Source organism: Crinia signifera, chromosome 4, assembly GCF_055691185.1.
Source record: "Crinia signifera chromosome 4, ASM5569118v1, whole genome shotgun sequence".
NCBI lineage: Eukaryota > Metazoa > Chordata > Amphibia > Anura > Myobatrachidae > Crinia > Crinia signifera.
The window spans coordinates 309,309,823-309,331,808 of NC_139220.1; the positions used below are offsets into that span (position 1 = coordinate 309,309,823).

Genomic DNA, 21,986 nt, shown 5'->3' on the forward strand with positions numbered 1-21,986 from the left:
TTGCAGATATCTCTACGGACGGAATTCAAAAAATTAAAACACTAGGCTATCAGAGGGCTGCCCAGTGTTTTAAATAGTTTTTTTTTTTCTTCAAATTTTTCCTTCGACCGCTTTCCTTTACAACGATGCACTCAGCTGCCACCTGAGTGCCGCTCCCTGAACCCAGCCCCCACTTCCTGAACCCACCACCAGCACTCCGGACCCTGCTCCCCGATCAAATTGCACGGCCGGTGGGCCTGTGCATCATGTTTGGGGAACTATTGAATATGAATGCAATCCTTCGATTTATCGCCCTAGTGCATGGGCAGCATTACTGTGTTATCCTGGGTTTTGGTGTTCCACCCTGTCAGTAGATTATGAGTTACTCATGGCTTTTTTAATATATGTTTTACTATAGCCATGGTCCTTTAGTCTGGTGGGGAGAGGTCAGCACTTAGGGCAGGCATGTCCAAAGTGCGGCCCGTGCTGTCATTTCAAGCGGCCCGCAGCCTCCAGCTGGAAGCAGGCAGAGCATCAGATGTGGGAAGCACAGGACACTAAAGGTGGGGCCCCGGCGAGCGTGCCTTTACCTTACTGTCTGCTACAGTTAGGAGGTGCCGGTCGCCACAGTCAGATGTGATTGGCGTCCTACCCCTGCTGCTGCAATCGTATATCACCCTACTCTACAATCACAGTGACCGCAGTGTTTGGGGAGGGGGCAGCAAGGGGGAAGCTTGGTCCCGTAACATGCAGAGCGGAGGAGGGCAGCAGCGGGAGCCCAAGCATCTCCTGTCCTTGCAGTGCCTGCTTTGCCTCTCCTTCCTCTGGCTCACACAAGGGGCTGTGAAACATACAGAGAAGGGAGGGGGCAGAGTGGGGGACATACAGTGAAGGAGGGTCAGGCTGGGGAACATACAGTGAATGGAGGCAGTGATGGCCATTCAGAGAAGGGGGAGCAGGGGCAGGCTGGGGGACATACAGTGAATGGAGGCACTGATGGACATTAAGAGAAAGGTGCAGAGTCTGGAACATACAGTGAAGGAGGGGCAGGCTGGGGGACATACAGCGAATGGGGGCAGGCTGGGGGAAATTCAGTGAAGGGGCAGGCGGGGGACATAGAGTGGGGGCAGAGTGGGGGACCATTCTGATGTGAATAATAATTCAAAGAATGTCAGGCTTAATGGTCTGCCGCCACACATTTACACTTCACCAAATCTGGCCCTCGTCGCAAAAAGTTTGGACACCCCGACTTAGGGGGTTATTATAGTTCACTCTCAGAGGCAAATTCCTTCTCAAATGGACAAAACCATATGCACTGCAGGTGGGGCAGATGTAACTTGTGCAGAGAGATTTGGGTGAGGTTTTACTTCAAAAGTGAGATCTATATTGTACAAATAAAGCAGCCAGTATTTACCCTGCACAGAAACAAAATAACTCACCCAAATCTAAATCTATGCACATGTTACATCTGCCCCACCTGCAGTGCACATGGTTTTGTCCACTTAAGAAGGAATTTGCCTCTGAGAGTGAATCGGAATAAGGGCCTTTAGTGTTTTGAACTGTTGTTCATCTAAGCAGTTTCTCTATAATCTGAGAAATTCTCCCTTCAGTATTGTCACGACCACCATATCTGCCACTCATGCCTCCCATGCCATGGCTGCCCCTGGGGTACCTAACAGGGTAATTCAGACCCTGGCACTCACCTCCGCTGTCAGTTCCCTTGTTCCTGGGTTGCGTGAAGTCACGCTGTCATCTCATGGTGACGGTGGTAGCGTGCGCGCCGTTGACATGCGGGGCCTGGACGGCGTGGGGCCTGAGTTGCCATAGTGTTCTGGGTCTGGCTGGACACGCTGGCTGGTGCATGCTGCATACACTTCCTGCTTCTGAAACCTGTCGCCCTCCCTGGCGGCGGCCATCTTGTTGGTTTCTCCTATAAGGCTGCACTGCCAATTTACATTCAACCAATCACAGTGCAGCTCTCCCTTCAAATACTGACTTGCTGGGCCAAACCAGCAGTCAGTACAATGATGTCCTTATGCTAGGCATCTGACTCTCCTTGCTGCTGGTAGCGCTGCTACTTCTTGTTCCATAGACTCTATCCGGTATCCTGCTACACCCGCTGTCTTCAAGCTTCACATCGCAGACCCCTGCTGCCGCCTTAACGGACTGGACAAGGTTAGCCCCCCCCCCCAAAGGGGTCATCCTTTCTCCAGCCTGACAGTTATTACTCTGCGATCCCTCCTGGTTACAGTTATTAGTGTTGTCTGCACACCCATCCCGGATTCATCCAATTGTCCAATCATCCAATTTTTCATTCAATCATCCAATTCTTCAAGTTTTCATTTATTTCTTCAAACCTTCAAGTCTAGTCATCTCTTCATCCCAATCACCTGCAAGCTCTACAATAACTATTGCATATCATTGACTTTGTTTACTCATTATCTACAGTATTAAGGTGCCTTTACATGGTCCGTTTAACGGATCCGTTCGGCACTTAATTAGCGCGCATCGGATCGCATCCCTAGTGCATGCCTTGTGCATGCACTGTGATCCGATGCGATGTGTACCTAGTACAAAAAGTATGTGCAGCACATACTTTTTGTACCGTAAAATGAGATGCGCGGGAGCTCGCATCTCATAGTACAGAACGGACGGTCCGGGAACGGACCGTCTATGGGCACCTTTATCCTTGTGCCATTCCTCATCTTCTGTACCATCGTATCTTTATTAAAACTGATTTTCTTTTATCCAATACCGTCCTCCCTTCTGTCGTCTATGCAGAAACCATATATCAAAGCACCTAGCCTCCATTTCACTCCAGCCGGTGCTACTGGAAACGTGACCAGTATATTTTTCACAGTGGGAAGAAAATGAGAACTTGTCTAGTATGGAGATATAATAAGTGTATTAAAACATACGAAGCACACTCTTAAGGTCAATGGAATTGAAAATAAGAAGTTTAATATTAACCATTAGTCCTGCTTTAATAATTATAATTAAACCAGAATAGTAATACAACATGCAAAATCAAAGAAACACACAGACGTTCAGCATTAGCACTATGCATACCCCTTGCATAAAACATTTTGGGCCAATTTTTGCCGTCCATCCCTGTTCCCATGCGTGGCTGCCGACTGTATTCTATTTTTTTTTCTGCTGGCGGACACCATAACTTGCAGCTTGCATCCTCCCGCATCTCTTACCCGTGCCGGGCTGGTTCAGTGCCGCTCACCCGGTGCTGTCCTGGCTCCCACTTCGTCCCGCTGTTACTCACCCAGGCACAGTGCCGGCTGGGTGATCGACAGTTAGATTTGGCTGCTGATTTGAATAGCCCATGTCTGTTCCATTCCAAAAAAAAAGAATGTCGAAATGGATCCCACTTCGAGTGAATATACCCCTACGTCAGATGAGGTTTTTTTCTCAAGTCTAGCACCAGCTTGTATAGCAGTCCCTCAAACTACTGCTTTGAATGCGCAACAAAATGTTAATAGTGTTCCCGCTAGGCTGTTTTAGCGGGGCGCTGCGCCCTGCCCGTTTTTTAAAGGGCAAAATGCGCCCTGCCCCTCTAGCAGCACCCCGCTAAAACAGCCTGGTGCCTGCCCGACGCCTTGCACAGGGAAGTCCAGTTTAGTGACGTTGGCGGCCCGGGACTGCCCACAAGTGTGCCGTCGGCTGCCCCGGCCCGCCCCCCAGCGCCCTGCACGGCACAATTTCTAGAGTGAACACTAGTTAATATGGTAGTGTCGTAAGGGGCCTTAGTAGCCATGAAAGGAACAATACACTTAATGTGTTTGGCAATAAGGTCAGAGCAAAGATGAGGTGAGACTCCGCGGGCAGGGGGACAAAATTGTTAGAAATGTTCCAGCACTACGGAATTGGGGCATGATCAGACCAAGAGATAAGTATTATATCTATAGAGCTAGAATGTTGTAATGTCCGCTTGTCACATAGAACAAGGAGTTATGAACCGGAGAATAATATGTGTAGTTGCGCAAGATATCATACAGGTCAAATTCGGGCAATAAACTGAAATGCTACTGGTGGGCCAGGCGAGAATTTAGCAGAGACCTTGAGTACTGGGGTATTTTTATCTACTTTGACATCGAACACTAAATTAACATACCCCATAACAATCGGGCAGGCCTGTCTAAAATTCTGGATAGCTAGACAAACCTTCCTTCAAAAGGGGATCTGGTTGGAGATAGGGCCATCGAGAGACACAATGGTTAGCGGTTTATAATTCAGAAGGCCTGAGATCATAAGGTAATGGCCGTTCTTATCAAGTTCTTGTTACTGCAACATGAGAGGTTTGGGAAAGTCTAGCCACAAGAGAGAAAATGACTGTTATTTGGGAGTGCACTAGACAAAAAATACAGACATAAAATTTAACTTTTAATATTCCATATTATAAAACTCCCTTATGAAATGCGATGGGAGGTGGCAGTGAATTTATAGAGGTTAAAAACCACACATACAAACATACATGTACACACCAATGGTGTTTTAGTGAATAGATAGAAAAGTGATATCTTAAAACAGGCATGTCCAAAGTCCGGCCCGGGGGCCAATTGCGGCCCGTGCTGTCACTTCAAGTGGCCCACAGCCTCCAGCCTGAAGCAGGCAGAGCATCAGACGCGGGACGCACAGCACAGGACGCTAAAGGTGGGGGCCCGGCGAGCACGGATCCCCACCTTTAGTGCAGCAGTAAGGAGGTTCCGGTCACCACAGTTAGGTGTGTTTGGTGTCTTTCGGGTGAGTATGCATCCAACCCCTGCTTCTACAATTGTATATCACCCTCCTCCGCAATCACAAGACTTAAAATAATAAAATTTTCTCTAATCCATATGGGATATTGGGGATTTCATCATAACGTATGGGAGAAGAGCGGTATCCACAGGAGACAGGCACATAGAAGCTTTTTCACTGGGTGTACTGGCTCCTCCCCTTTACTTCCTCACACAAGACCAGTTTAAGAAAATGTGCCCTCAGGAAAGGGTGCTCACTGTGAAGCTCCAGGGAGTTTTTTCTTCAGTTTCATTTCTTTATTATTTTGGGTCTGCTGTTTGGGCTTAAACAGCATTCCTGCATCCTGGGAAACCAGGGGAAGGGTTCAATTGCCGACCTCTTCAGGTACCGAATTGACCCTGCTGCAGGACCACTGTCCTGAGAGGGTGTTTGCCACCGTGGTCGCTTAGGTGTCAACGTAGCTCACCCCCAGCGTACCACACACCCCTGGTTCAGCCCGAAGACATCAGTGGTGAGTATGACCCGGGGTTCCCTCAGTGGGCACCCCGGTATGTGATGCGGCAAGATGGCGGCGGCGATTGCAGTGTCCCTGCACAGGGACCGTGCAGCCCCACCACAGACTGGATTTAGGTGCTGCCACTGTACCCCAAACGCAGTTCACCGCATTAGGGCATATTAAGCCCATTTTCCAGTACAAATAAATGTGTACCCCAGCCCTATTGCAATGGGCGCGGCTTACTCGGAGCGGGACCAGACCTCTGAGGGCGCCAAACTAACAGCTTCTTGCTTCTCTCTGGGCTCTGTAATAGCCATTATCCACCTCCTGGGACAATCCAGGAGAGGGAGTTCTACATCAGTGACAGCACAGGTTTTGTGCACTTTTAACCCTTGTGAAGGGTTAATAACTGCAAGTATACATATAATCCTCTATGGTTTTATGTCTGTTACCAGCTCTCTCCAATCTGAAGGCTAGGTTGTTGGTGTACAGGTCCCCCTCAGTGCCCCAGAGTCCTACCCACACGCTTGTTAAGCTACCCATAGCTGTAATTCACATTAGTAATTCACAGTGCATTACCTGTCACATAGTGTGCTTATTGTACACAAATCACTGTGTGTGTGTGTGTGTTCGGGTTTGTTCCCCCACCATGGTCAGGAAGATGACCTGTATGTTATGCAGTGTGAAGTTTGCACCTGCTTCTGTCACTTGTGAAGCTTGTATTTCCCCAGTGTTCAGTGGTGTCTCACCCCAGCTTAGTGGGAATATGCAGTCTGCCTCTCAAGAACCGGACTGGGCTAGCTCCATAAAGAGCATGCTGCAGGATGTGTCCTCTCAGTTGGCTGCAAACACTGCCCAGACTCCCGTAAACGGGGCGCAGAGGCTCTCTCCTGATTCAGATGAGGAGCCAGCAGTTGGGGATGATTTAGACGAGCCCTCACAGGACTCACAGCCTGCACTTACAGTTACTGAACCACTTATTATGGCCATTAGGGATGTTTTAGACCTCCCTTTAACAGAGTCTGTAGTGGGAAACCATTCTTTGGAGCCCAGAAAAGGCAGCCTATTGTTTATCCAGAACAGGCTGATTTGTAGGATGCATTCAGGGTGGCTTGGAAGTCCCCAGAACAACATTTTAAACTGACAAAGCAATTTGTGTCTGCCTTCCCTTTTGAGCTAGCTGGCCGAAAGGTGTGGGAGGAGCCTCCTGTTGTGGACACGTCCTCATCACGTTTGTCCAAAAAGGTGGTACTACCGGTACCAGGGTCCTAGTCTCTGAAGGATAGCTCTGATAAAAAGATAGAAGCTACCCTTAAGGCTATTTATACCGCTAGCGGCGTATGTCAGCGGCCGGTTCTGGCAAGTTGCTGGATGGCTAAGGCCATCCATACCTGGGCCTCCCAGATACTGGAAGGTTTGCAGGGGGACATGATGGTGGTGCAGGTTTCATAGAAACTGGGCCACATCCAAGATGCGGCCAAAATGCTGTGCGATGCACAAAAAGAATTAGGTGCGTTAAATGCATGCAATTCAGCCATGGCAGTCTCCGGTTGCAGAACCCTCTGGCTACGCCAGTGGGTGACTGACGCTGATTCAAAGCGTAGCATTGAAAATCTCCCTTATACGGGGGACAGATTGTTTGGGAGTGAGTTAGATGACCTTATTTCCAAGGCTGGGAAATCAACATTTCTTCCGTCTACTCCCACTGTACACCGCCAGCCCTTTGCGGGTCCGGCGCAACGGTCCTTTCGGTCCAAAAGATTCCGCCTGAAGGCGAGAGGTGGCTCCAATTCGCAGAGGGGTTCTCGGACAAAGTTCTGTAAGGCCGCAGCCCAGGATCGTAGCTCCGGAGCTACCACATCCAAGCCCTCTGCATGACTACCCAGCACCACCACGGGTTGTAAAAAGAAATCTTGCCAGTGCTGGCTGAATGAAGTTTCCAGACGGTTCAAGATTAAAAATACAATAAATGTATTGGTACTCTTTACCTAGAACGGCGCCCGCGATTGGCATCGCGGGCGTCGGGGGTAAAAAATATCGCAGTCATCGTATGCACATAAAAACCGGGTGCGACGCGATGCCCGCGATTTTCCCATAGGGATCAATGTTAAAAGTCATATTGGACGCGATTTTAGTGTTAAATGCCTCAATGCCCGCGATTTTTACATAGGAAACAATGTTAAATGGGCCACAGAGCCCTAATAGTCCCCCTGAAGTCTTAAATGGCCCCCACAATTTTTAACGCCACCCCACGATCAACGTGAACCCGAAGCGTGGCGAGCGGCGGCGGTACGCGTCCTCCGACCTTTTCATACCCCCACTATCCACGTCGGCGTGGAGTTGAGAATAGAATAGTGTGGCGAGCCACCGAGCCCGAAGCGTGGCGAGCGGACGCGGATACCTGTGAAGCCCGCGAAGGGACGCGTTTACCTGTGAAACTATCTATTCTATTCTCGACTCCATGCCGACGTGGATAGTTAGGTTATGAAAAGGTCGGAGGACGCGTACCGCCGCCCCTCGCGGGCTCGCTGCGCTCGCCACGCTTCGGGGTGGCGTTAACAATTGTGGGGTCCATTTCAGACTTTAGGGTGACTATTTGGGCTCTGTGGCCCATTTAACATTGTTTCCTATGGAAAAATCGCGGGCATTGAGGCATTGAACACTAAAATCGCGTCCAATCTGACTTTTAACATTGATCCCTATGGGAAATCGCGGCCATTGCGGGCATCGCATCGCACCCATTTTTTAGTGCATACGATGGTCGCGATGGTCGCCGTTCTAGGTAAAGAGTACCTATGTATTAAATATACTAAAATATATAATACATAAATGTAAAAATAATCCACAACATAACCATAAAACTTAGACTAAAGGATGGGGAATGTCACAAGAGTGACATCTAGTGGTATCAATGGAATATGGCAACCTTAAAAAGGTATCCAATGTTTATTAAATGTTCCAGATTATATTACCAATTTTGGAGAGACTGTCAAATGTGATGAATAGAGTGTTAATATCCTTCCAGTAGGAGTGAGGGAAGAAAAAATAATTTCATCAAATTACATAAAAACTGTCAATACCAACTCTTACATTCACTTTAAGAGGGGCCAACTAATGCGCCTAAGACGCAGTTGTACAGACACATCTACCTTTTTCTCTACCGTCAATGGGATACTGGGTTCAGTACTATGGGGATAGAGTTCCTCCGTAGGAGAGACAGGCACATAAGATCTTTCACTGTGGGTGCACTGGCTCCTCCCCTCTATCACCTCCCACTTCCTCTCAGTTTAGAAAAATGTGCCTCAGGAGACTCTGCACTTCTGGAAGCTCCAGAGGGCCAGGGGAAGGGTCAGTCACCGGCCTCTTAAGGCGCAGAGCTGCCCTGCTGCAGGACTTTGTCCTGAGAGGGGTTCTGTCACCGCACAGCATTGCGCTGGGGAGAGCAGACCTCCCAGCTGCCGCACACCTCTGGCAAGGTCCGAAGACGTCGAGTGGTGAGTACTAGTCAGGGTTCCCCACAGTGGTGGCCCTCACACAGGGACAGCGCAAACCCCCCCATCCTTAAGACTGACACACAGATAGCTGCTGGACCACCAGGGCTATAACTTAAATCTGTTTTTTACACAGATAAGCACAAAATTGTCAGTATAATACACTGAAGGCGCCAGCTCCATGCAGGGGGGCGGGGCTTCACTCAGAGCGGGACCAGGCTCTGCTGGGCGCGTTTTTACACTGTTTACTGCTTCTCCCTGTGTCTGAGACGCCATTACAGGAGCTTCTCAGCGGTGCTGAAATCCTGAACAGGCAGAGACAACAAGTTAAACGCTATTTAGCACTTGTCTAGTGTTGCCTAGCTTATATCACTGTGTAGTTGTAACACTGTGTGTATTATAACAGATTTAAACAGAAAGAAAGAACAGTGTGTCAAAGTGTGGTGCACCTCTAGGACAATTAATTGCAACAATAAGAAATAACTTTTATTGGGTATCTCTAAAAGCTGCAAAATATTAAAAACATACATATAATGACACAAACAAGTGAGGGTGGTGCGTGTTTAAAAAACTGCACGTGCGGGGATTCTTCATATGCGCTGTGAGATCTCTCTTATTCTAGCAGAGACTCAGCGCCACAATGACTGTATGTTGCATGTAACAATCTCATATGATACAGATGTGAAGATTTCAACTCTTATGATACAATGTATGAGTCTTAAGGCCCCCATACATTAGTCCGACTTGTCCTAAGGACAAGTCGGACCTGATTTCCCCCTGCAGCTCCCCGGGACGGGGACACACGATTTGGCACTTGATGTGCCAAGTTTTGCAAATGATACATCGCATGCGATGTATCATTTGCAACTCCCGGGGAGCTGCAATGTGGAGCGAGCAGGGGGGCCGGGGACATCGAGGTGGCGGGCGGGGGATGCTGCAAGGCAGCTGGGGCGACGGACGCACGCTGCTAGTAGTGCGGACGCTGCGGGGGACGCAGGCGGCAGTAACATAGAGCCGGGTGGGGGGAGCTGTCAGTACTGAAAAAAAAAAAGCCCATACAATGAATGGTCTGCCTCTGATTGGCTGAGCGCTCTCTCAGCCAATTGCTGACAGGCTGAGAGAGCGCTCCGCCAATCACAGGCTGCCCATTCATTGTATGGGCTTTTTTTTTTTTTCAGTACTGACAGCTCCCGGTTCCCCCCGCCCGGCTCTGTCACTGCAGCCTGTGTCCCCCGTAGCGTCCGCACTACTAGCGGCGTGTCCCCCCCTACCCGGACAGAGCATTACAGCTCCCTGCTCCGGCTCCCCCTGCCGCCCCCCTCCCTCGCCGGCGCCCTCAGAGTCCCCACGGCTGACGTCCCTCAGAGTCCCCACGGTCCGACGTCCCGACTCTGACCCGATGCGCACGGGACCGCGCATCGGGTCGGACAGGGTGTCAAAACCTGCGATTTGGTCCGATTTCACTGCCCGATCCAGATGGGGCCAAATCGCATAGTGTATGGTGGCCTTTACAGTTGAAAATTGAAGCTATTCAGATTGGATGCAATAGTTGGCCGGGGGTTGCGTAGCTAGTTAGAGCTGAGAGAGGTAGATTGGTGGTTATTCTATGTAGTGCCATATACGCCATTTTGTATGCATCATATATGTAATGTAAGGTGTTCTCATTATAATTAATTGTGTAGCTAAAGTTTTGTTTCCTTGAAGGAGACTCGTAAATCTTTTAGAAGGGGTCCAAAGCTTATCTGTATTTCTGGCTGTACGCCCAGGAGATGTGGGGGAACCAAATCTCAGTAGTGATGTAAACAAGTTGGTGTGTCAATGAGTAGTGATTTGTGTATAGGAATGGAAGGCAATTATATGTGTAAAACCCATTCTGTACAAAGATAAGAATTGAATAAATATGCAACCATAGACTAATAAACTTCAGAACCTGTCATTGATACTCCAGTGTGTGTGTGTGTGTGTCGATTTGATTATTCTCCTGCACACAGGTTATTGATCAAATCTCGGAGACAAAGGATAGGCAGTTGTTAGAATCCCCTCACAGAAGGTTCAGGATGGGGGAACACCTCTAACAGAGCGATTTGTCTGGTTAATTCCGATAACGAACGAGACTCTCGCATGCTAACTACCTACGCGACTCCTGGCCAACTATTGCATCCAATCTGAATAGCTTCAATTTTCAACTGCTAAGGCCCCCATACATTAGCCCGACTTGTCCTAGGGACAAGTCGGACCTGATTTCCCCGGGAGCTCCCCGGGAGGTTTCACACATGATGAGGCACTTGATGTGCCAAGTTTTGCATATGATAAATCGCCATGCGATTTATTATATGAAACTCCCGGGGAGCTGCAGGGGGACAGCCGGTCAGAATCAGCGGGCGAGGGGCCGGGCATAGTAAGCTGTCAAATAGGCAGCGGGCGGGGGGGCGTTGGAGAGCCGGGCTGGTGACACAGGCAGTGTGCGGGGGTGGACGCCGGTGAACAGACGAGGGAGCTGGGCAGGAGGATCGGGGATTCACTCACTCTGCACTGCAAGCCAGGGAAAAAAAAACAATACAAATGAATGGGAAGCCAGTGGCTGCCCATTCATTTGTAATGTTTTTTTTTTTTTCTTTGCAGATGCAAAGTTGTCCCCGGTCCTCCTGCGCCCAGCTCCCTCGTCAGTTCACCGGCGTCCACCCCCGCACACCAGCCCGGCTCTCCTGCGCCCCCCCCCCCCCCCCCCCCCCCCCCCCCCCCCCCCCGTCTCAGCATCTGCCGCCGCTGACTCTGCCCGGCTCTCCCCCTGCCCGGCTCTGGCGTCCCCCGCCCGGAGGCTGCACATAAGATTTAGGAAATCTTATGTACAGCCGGTCCGACTCCGATCCGATGTGCACGGGACCGCGCATCGGATCGGAGGGGATGTCAAAACATGCGATTTGGGCCAATTTCATGGCCCGATTCATCCGAATCGGGTGAAATCATGCCCAAATCGTATAGTGTATGGGGGCCTTTAGACTCATACATTGTATCATAAGTTGTGATCTTCACATCTGTATCATATGAGATTGTTACATGCAACATACAGTCATTGTGGCGCTGAGTCTCTGCTAGAATAAGAGAGATCTCACAGCGCATATGGAGAATCCCCGCACGTGCAGTTTTTAAACACGCACCACCCTCACTTTTTTGTGTCATATGTATGTTTTTAATATTTTGCAGCTTTTAGAGATACCCAATAAAAGTTATTTCTTATTGTTGTAATTAATTGTCCTAGAGGTGCACCACACTTTGACACACTGTTCTTTCTTTCTGTTTAAATTGCCATTTAAGTGTCAGTGGTAGCACACCCCTTGATAAACTATTGGCTACGGCCACACATTGAAAATAGGGGGCCACACTTTTACTTTTTTAATTGGTGATTTATGTCCTGTGCGGAAGACTCCCCCACTTGTCCTATGTATTATAACAGAACCTGCTCTCAGATCAAGTGAGCTTAGGTTAAACAAGGTACACTGGTCCCCAAGTAGCTCTGATTCTTACCCCACTGACTATTAATAAGCGCTGTCAACACACTGCAATTAGTCAGAGTCTATACTGCTATATATATATTCACTCTGTACACAGATAGTGTGAGTGAAGTGTGTGTGTGTGTGTGTGTGTTATTGTGGTGACTGTGAAGCAAAATGGTGGTTTGCAGCATGAAATTTGCATCTCAATCACAGGTTACCTGTGAACCATGTATGTCACCACAGCAAGTGGGGCTATCCCACAGGTCAGTGGGATGCCCCCACAGTTGCGTGGAGGGTCACAGGTTGAAAGAGAGCCTGTGTGGGCCAACAGAATTCACACTGCTGGACTCTATTTATTCTCAGTTGGCTGCTAATAACAGCAGACCCAGAGAGTGCAGACAAAAGTATCCATATTTTCTGCAAGGGTTGATACTCTCACCCCCCTTCCTGCACAGCCTCAGAAAAGGCCTGCAGCAGTGATTTCCTCTGAGACAGAGGAGGATTTAATTGAAGAAGGGGAGGAAGAACAGAGATCTGTTCAGGGGCAGGCTCTGGCACAGGGGCCCTAGTCCTTAATAAGAGCTATAAGAGAGGTTTTAGACCTTCCTCTAGAGCAGAGGTGGGCAACAGGCGGCCCGCGAGACGCTTAGGTCTGGCCCGCCGCACTGACATATTACTATGACAAGCGGCCCGACTATAGCCGCTTGTCAGCGTCAGGACAAACATAACATACATTATGATTACTTTACTGCTGCCGCCGTTATTGCCCGTCTGTGGGTGCCGCGCACAGCATTACTGGGAGCGTGGGAGGGGACACGATGACGTGGCAGCCACCTCCCCACCATTGGTTGGTGCGGCCACATCACCCCCACCACCACCTCCCACGCTCCCAGAAATGCTGTGCGCGGCATGCACAGCCGGTACGAACGGCGGCGGGCAGCAGTAAAAAAAAGTAATCATTATGCAAAGCATACCGCCAGTTCAGGCACTGTCAGAAGCAGTCCCGGCGCGCAGGAAGAACAAGCACAGTGAGCCGGAGGAAGAGACCAGGCACCCGCAGAGACAGGGGAGCAGACCCGGCGCTGGGAAGTGGGAGCTGGAGAGTGGAGACCCTGCGCTGCTGCTGGGAGATTCACGGCGCAGACAGAGCAGAGGAGATCCATCCTAGGGAGAGTGCAGCGCCCATAAGAGGAGGTACAGAGGGGGGAAACACAGAGCAGATTAGGAGGGACATCTTGCTGTAACAGCTATTTAACACCCCTGCTCTCCCTTCTCTCCACTGGTCCCCCTCTCCTCTGCTCCTTGATTCTCCTTCCTGGGCTCCACCTCTGCTCCCCTTCATCCTCTCCATCTCCTCTCTGCTCTTCCTCCTGTCCTCTGCTCCTACTCCACTCTCCTTCCTCTTGTCTGCTCCTCCTCCTTCATTCTGCACCCCCTCTCCTATGCACCTCCTCAGTCACCTCCGCTCCCCCCTCCTCTGTTACTCTGCTCACCTTCCTCTCCTCCTCCACTCCACCTCACCTTTCCCCCACACCCACTCCTCCAGCCCCCCTTCTCCTCTCCCCCTCTCCTGTGCTCCCCTTCCTCCTCTCCTCTGATACCCCTCCTCTACTCTGCTTCCCCTTCCTCCTCTTCACTGCCTTCTCTCCTTTGGTTCCCCTCTCCTTTGCTCCTCCTCTTTCACTCCACCTCACCTTCTCGCTCCTGCATCCTTTCCTTGTCTCCCCCTCGTCTCTGCTCTTCATTCTCTGCTCCTCCTCCACCAGTCTCCTTCCTCCTCTCCCCCTCTCCTCCACTTTCCTTTCTCTGTTCCTCTTCTCCTCCACTCATCTTTATCCTCTCCTCCTCCACCTCTCCTCCGCTCTCCCTCCTCCACTCTACCGCACCTCCTCTCCCTGAATCCTCTCCTCTGCACCCTCTCCTCTCTGCTTACCCCTCCGTCCATCCGATACCCTCTCTCACTCTAATTATTTTTTCTCCCTGTCACCCTCTCTCATTACTGTCTTTCCCTGACACGCTCGCTTTGTATTCCCTTTTGTCTCTCTCTTCCCCAACATCCTCTGTCTCACTCACTCTTCCCCCCCCCCCCAACCTGAAAGGCATTGTAATGGGTGAGAGGGGGGACCTTTCATAATTTCACTATGGGGCCCACAAAGCGTTAATTATGCCCCTGTCTCCTCATCATTTTTTACGTCATCTAATGTCTCCCCATTTCCTATTTCAAGGCCATCCCCATTTTTCCAGCACATGCGCTTTTCCCTATGGTGCTCCCTCAGTTATTTTTTTCTGGATCCGCCCCTGACAATGACTGACATGCGGTGCTAGACACAGACAGTCTCCCTGTTGCCCAAAACAGAAAGCCAGGCCAGCACACCCCTGTCACAGGAAGAGGAGTGGCAGATGGTGTGCACATCTGGTCTGACTTTATATGTGCTGGTCCTCCAGGTAGTGTCCATTTATTTATGTTACACTCCCCAGCCTCTGCTTCTTGCCCCGCACATTGCTAGAATGGATGCTCCATCCATAGGGTGTTTTCCCAGCTCCCTGGACTGGACCGCTGGTCCTGAAGAGAGAGGAATGCCAGGCAGATGCTGCCCCCATCCTCCCAGTGCTGCCACCACTGTTTATCCTACCAAATTAGCAGCCACATCTGTAACCAATACAGACCAATTCCTACAGAGTCCTCCGCAGTACATGGCCTATATGTATGTATGTATGTGTGTATGTGTATATATATATATATATATATATATATATGTATATGTGTATATATATATATATATATATATATATATGTATATATGTATATATGTATATATGTATATATGTATATATATATATATATATATATATATATATATATATATATATATATATAAAGATATTGTGTGCGGCCCTCGAATATTTACTAGTTTTGTTAAACGTCCCCCCAGCCAAAATAGTTGCCCACCCCTGCTCTAGAGGAATGCCATGGATGATGATTCCTTCTTTATGACAGAAAAGGCAACCTCTATTTTCCGGAACAATCGGAACTAGAGGGTGCTTTTAAAACCGCATGAAAGAACCGGGAAAAGAGGTTCCAATTAACGAAGCGGTTTGTTAATACATATCCCTTTGACCCTGCAGGTAGGAAAATGTGGGAGGAGCCACCTGTTGCGGACTCCTCAGTTTCGCACCTTTTTAAGGAAGGTATTGCTTCCAGTCCCGGGAGTATCCACTCTTAGGGATGGAGCTGACAGGAGACTTAAAGCTACAGTTCAAGTCCATGTATACAGCAAGTGGGGCTTTACAGCATCCTGTTCTAGCCAGCTGTTGGATGGCCAAGGCCATTTATACCTGGTCCACACAAATCCAAGAGGATTTGTCGGGGGACATGTCTGTCGCACAGCTAGGTGAAAAGCTGCACCACATTCAGGACACAGCAAAGGTGCTTTGAAAAGCACAAAAGGAGCTGGGTGCTATAAATGCACGCATTTCAGCCATGGCTGTGTCGGCCAGAAGAGCCCTGTGGGTAGCAGACGCGGACTCAAAAACGCAGCGTGACATTCCCTTTGCGGGCGATAGACTGTTTGGGAGTGAGCTGTATGAGTGGATTTCCAAGGCCACGGCTGGTAAGTCCACATTTCTCCCATTAGCACAAGCTGCATTTCGTCCATCACGACTCCCATCCAGCACCAGAACCCACTTCAAGGCCAGGGGTGCCTCAAATGCCAACAGAGGATCCAGAGGTAAGTTCAAAGAGACTAATACCTCAGGACAAAAGGACCGTGGGGCCACTGCAGCTGCCTCCAAGTCCTCGGCATGACGGGGTCTGCCCACCACGAGACATTCTCAAGCTCGACTGTCACACTTCAGCCACGTATGGGAAGACTCGTGCCTAGATCCCTGGGCCTGAAATCTTTTTTTGCAGAGCTACAGGCTGGAGTTTGCCAGGCCTCCCCCAGAAGCTTCTTCTGATCAGCCTTTCTAGCATCGGAACAGGATCGTACACTCCTTCAGGGAGCCATACAGAGACTACTTCAGTCAAAGGTAATTATTCCGGTTCCGAGGCAGGAACAAGGTCAGAGTTGTTATTAAAACCTCTTCCTTGTACCAAAACCGGACGGGTCGGTAAGACCCATTCTCAATCTGAGATCCTTGAACTATTTTCTTCAGGTGTTCAAGTTCAGAATGGAGTCGCTTCGCTCTGTAATTGCCAGTCTGGAACAAGGGGAGTTCCTAGCCTCCATAGATGTGACGGATGCCTACCTTCACATACCTATATGGACCCCGCACCAAATGTTCCTAAGATTTGCGCTGGGTGACGACCATTATCAATTTCAGGCTTGGCCGTTCGGTCTGTCCACGGCACCACGCATTTTCACAAAGATAATGGCGGAAATTATGTCTCTCCTCACCAAGGGGTAAATGTAATACCATACCTGGACGACCTGCTAATCCAGGCAGGATCGGATGAGGCCTTGAGGAGTGCAATCCAGCTGACAATGAAGACATTGACTCATCATGGGTGGATTTTGAATCTACCAAAGTCATTGCTGGTCCCAAAACAGAAGATGCTGTTTCTGGGTATGATCCTAGATACAGTAGAACAGAAGGTTTTTCTACCGATGGAGAAGGTAACAGCTCTTCAGCTGTTGGTGGAGGAGGTGCTAATGACCCCTCAATTGACTGTTCATCTTTGCCTCAAACTTTTGGGCAAGATGGTGGCTTCCTTCGAAGCACTCCAGTTTGGCCGATTCCATTCCAGAACATTGGACTGGATATTCTGGCAAGGTGGTCGGGGTCCCCCCTTCAGATGCACAGAAGGATTCGGCTGTTGGCTTAGGCCAAGCTCTCACTCCAATGGTGGTTGAACTCAACCAATCTCCTGGCAGGTCGGTGTTTCCAGATCCAGGATTGGCTCCTGTTAACCAAGGATGCCAGCCTAAGAGGCTGGAGTGCGGTGATTCAGGGAATCCGTCTTCAAGGCAGATGGTCTCTCTTGGAATCCAGGTTACACATCAACAAGTTGGAGTTGAGGGCGGTTTATTATAGCAGGAACAAGGAGCCTGACTTGCATGTGAGAGACCAGATCATCTCCTGGGCAGAACAACATGTGATGGCGTTGTCAGCAGTATTCATCCCGGGAGTGGACAACTGGGAGGAGGACTTACTCAGTCGTCAAGACCTACACCCAGGGGAAAGGGAACTACATCCCGAGGTGTTCAGGATCATTACAGATCTGTGGGGGCTCCTCTTGGATAGACCTCATGGCCTCTCGGCTAAATCACAAGGTGGACAAGTACTGTTCACAGACCAGGGATCCGGAAGCAGTGGATGCCCTGACTTGGCCCTGGAGTTACTGGCTGGTATACCTGTTCCCACCACTACCTCTCGGCGCAAGTGCAAAAGAGAATTTGGCTGCAAAGAGCAGAAGCCATCCTAGTGGCGCCAGATTGGCCTCGAAGGGTCTGGTACAGGGATCTTCAGGTAATGCAAGTGGAAGATCCATGGCGTCTACATCTCAGAGAGGATCTGCTGCTCCAAGGGCAGCTCATCCTGACACCCCTCCTTCTTTGGATGTGGTCCATACACTTAAGGTGTGCGTAAAACATACTGCTTGGATCCGAAAGTCAGATTGCCTCTTCGTGCTGTATGATGCACAAAAGAAGGGCTATCCAACATCCAAGCAGACCATTGCCTGTTGGATACACCATACAACAGGCTTACAGAATGACTGGTCTTACACTACCGCCTTCGTGGAAGGTTCATTCAACCAGATCAGTGGGGACTTCCTGGGCAGCTGCCCGAGGTGTCTCGGCCTCACAGTTCTGCAGAGCTGCATCTTGGTCAGGTCAACACACATTGTAAAATTTTACAAGTTTGACCCTCTGGCCAGGGAGGATTCCCAGTTTGGTCAAGCGGTTCTACAGCAGACTCCGCATATACCCGCCCGTTCTGGTAGCTTTGGGACCTCCCCATAGTATTGAACCCAGTATCCCATTGGACGGTAGAGAAAATAGGATTTTGGGTACCTACCGGTAAATCCTTTTCTCGTAGTCCATATGGGATACTTGGAACCCGCCTCTGTGTGGATACTCTGCTTTCCAGTCGGACCAGTGAGGTCTAACCTCTGAAACTTAACATACTGTTGTTTTGTTGTCAATTCTGACAATTTTCAATTGCTAGGTGACCTCTGTATATTAAGTATTCACCTGCTGTTTCTTGTTTGACTGTGGTGTGCTGGTGCAAATCTCACCACACTGACTTATTCACATACCTCCTCATACAGCACAGTTTTTCATTAACTGAGAGGAAGTGGGAGGTGATAGAGGGGAGGAGCCAGTGCACCCACAGTGAAAGATCTTATGTGCCTGTCTCTCCTACGGAGGAACTCTATCCCCATAGTATTGAACCCAGTATCCCATATGGACTACGAGAAAAGGATTTAGCTGTAGGTACCCAAAATCCTATTTTCCAACAAGCAGAGGAATTATTAGAATCCTTTAGAGAAAAAGAATATCCGGAGGAATTACTGACTAAATCCCTTTCTGAAGTTCTTCAAATGGATACGACAGAACTCCTAAGACCAAAAAATCAACAGAAAGATAGACCTAAAACCAATAAAGATCACAAGGATGATAGAGCTAGATAATAGATATTAAGAATATTATTTCACGTATTAGAATATTATAGATTGTGTGATATTAAAATATTGTGTCATATTATTCCTAAAAAAAACACGTATCATTTACAAGAAAAAATAATCTTTAAAAACAATACTAGCCACTTCAAAAAAGATATGATAAACAACAAAGAAACCGATAATACAAACAGAACATTGATTTCCATAAAGCCAAATTGTTTTTATAGATGTGTGAAAACAAGATGCACGATGTGCACCTATATTCCGAGACGTCTGACCTGACATCTGTTCTTGTATTCCCACGGGAAAATCCATATTCATTTCGATCTTTCATGAAATGATTCAGATTATATGGTGTACTTACTTAAATGCGGATGTAATCTTCCCATATATAGGAAGTACAACTAGGCCGTTACACACTAGATTTATGGAACATCGTAGGAACATCATCAAGGGCTTCATGAAACATAGTGTCTCGACACTATAAGACCCAGCACCAGAGTAATCCTACCTGTCTCACAATCGTAGGCCTAGAACAGATCCCGCATACACCTAGAGGGGGAGATCGATAAAATCTGTTGTGCAAGAGAAGTGTTCTGGACTTTGAAGTTCAACTCCATCCATCCCGATGGCCTTAATGAGACCATGAAATGAAATTCAGTAATTTAAACTCATTTTGTCCTTTTTGTTCTTTTTCCTGCTTCTCGTTGATGTGAGTCCCTGTCTCCGCCATCCCCTTTTGCACACTGTGACGATCGCTTGGGGATAGTCGTTGACATATATCTCACGTTCGTCCCACAATATTTACCCAATCTGCTGTCCCGATTTTTTTTCTTTTTTTAGATTTTTTTTCTTTTTTATGTTTCTATCAATTTTTTCTTTGCATTTATCATTTATACTACTATATTTATATATTCGAATTGCTCTGTCTATGAGTAATATGATAACCCATCAGAGAGATTATCTTTTATATTTACTCTATCAACTGGGGACTGCTTAATTTTTATCATACCTTTTTGTGAATATTTTTATAAAGTACATATTATGACTATTTGTATAACCCGTAAGATATAATATATAAACAGTTACATCTTATGGTGTGTGTGTGTATGTTTGTGTGTGTGTGTGTGTGTGTGTGTGTGTGTATATATATGTATATATATATATATATATATATATATATATATATATTATACATATATTATATATATATATATATATATTATACATATATTATATATATATATATATATATATATATATATTATACATATATAAATAAATTTTTCTAGACTTTATTACAATTAAAATATCTGTCTATTTTGTATCTTCTGTGCCGTTGCAGTCTGAGCACACATCTGAGGGCAGTATTCAATGTTAAAAATCACGGTGTGCAGCGAATCCTGTTTAGGATTTGCTGCACAGTCGCCACTGCCCGCCGTGTTCCGGAGCCTCGCTGTACCCAGTATTCAATGAGGCAGACGCTCGCTGCCCCTGTCCTCGAATTTGAACTCCTGCGGCGGACGCCGCAGGGAGCCTGAGGACGGTGGCAGGCATGGAGATGGAAGTCTCCCTGCCTGCCCCAGAACGTATGTGGGGGGGAGGTGGGTTCCTCGGGAGCCAGGCAGCACAGGCTGCCCCCCGGAAGAATCAGCAGGGGACCGGGTATTCACTGCACCCGATCCTGCATAAGTAATGATCGGGTGCAGTGAATATATGAATATCTAATGAGCGGCTCCCGGCCCCCTGCTGGCTGCTCTGTGTAAAAAAAAAAAATAATTTTTTTTAAATTAAATATATATTCATGTGCTATAAGCACATGAATAAAAATAGCATGCCCCTTCACATAATAAAATTCCTGATTTTTTTATTACCAAATATAAAACCACAACAACTTTAATTTAAAAGTTCACATTCCACTTCACCATAAAAAGATAGCAATTGCTACACGGTGAAGCATGGCGATAATAACCTTGAAATGTATTCGCCATCTGGTCATTGAATAGGGTGATTCACTTTTTTAGTCAAAAAAATCGCCTTACAGCACGAAAATAGCACACATGGCGAATTAGCCTCATTGAATACTGCCCTGAGAATGATCTTTAGTTGCTTAGCAACCAGATGCTTAAATAATTTCGATTTTATGAGAACCGCCTTCCGGGATCATGTGACGTATCACATGACCTGTGAACATCTTAAGACGTCACCTAGGTATACAGGTTATCCGGAACCTGTGATAGACCACTCACTTCTGGGTTCATGGGATGTACCACATGTCCGCGGACGTCAGAACCATCCAAGACACCACCCAGATACTCATCCTACCCGAAACATGTGATGGATCACATGACCGGGAGATGAGTGACGTCAGGCACTTGTCCCTTTCTTCCAGCATCGGGAGAGACGGCGGATACCTGCTCTCCTCCCCTTAGCGTCACATGGTCCTACATGTGACCCTCGGTTGTATGATCACTTGAAAAAGATGCTATATTATTCTCTGGTATATGCCCGCCTTTGAGCAATCAGCTTGCATGTTTACAGAGGTGGGTGGAGGATTGGACTCCGATATAGATATATATATATATATATATACAAACAAAATAGAGGAGAAGGGCGCCCAATAGTGCAATATCGTTTGGTTTATTTAAATAAAATATTTAAAAGGCTTCAAAGTACGTTAAGCGCACCACAGCATTCGTCAGCGTTGGGCTTAAGAACCACCTGGCATAAAATGTAATCCACACTGGCAATCAGCTACAACTGCGGTTGGAGAGAGAGACCCTCTCAGTGCACTCACGGTTCCCCGGCTACACACTGGATATGTGCAGGAACGGATTCACCACGCGGCACAGCTCTCGGGATCGCAGCTCTCTCCTCCGCTTCCACGAACAATTGCGTCAGTCAGGCCACGCCCCAGGGGCCACGTAACGTTCCAGTAATGATATATTTGTGTTTACACATTTATCTGTTGTAGGAAGCCAGCTGGAAAACTGCTAGATGGCAGGTATGTGCCACTGTGGCTGCTGATGTCAGTGGTATAAATCCCAGGCAGGTATGAAATGGATGCTACGGTCCAAGGTTTTGAGGTGGCTGTAGGGATTTGGTGCTAGACCATTCCCACACTACACACCAGGTTTTAGTTTACTCTCCTGAAC

General features: G+C 48.0%; 1 protein-coding gene across 6 annotated transcripts in view; it reads left to right on the forward strand.

Annotated features, from left to right (window-relative positions):
- Window positions 1-21,986, forward strand: part of LOC146075800 (uncharacterized) — a 38,726-nt gene that overhangs the window by 14,093 nt on the left and 2,647 nt on the right. The gene's annotated exons all lie outside the window — the stretch shown is intronic.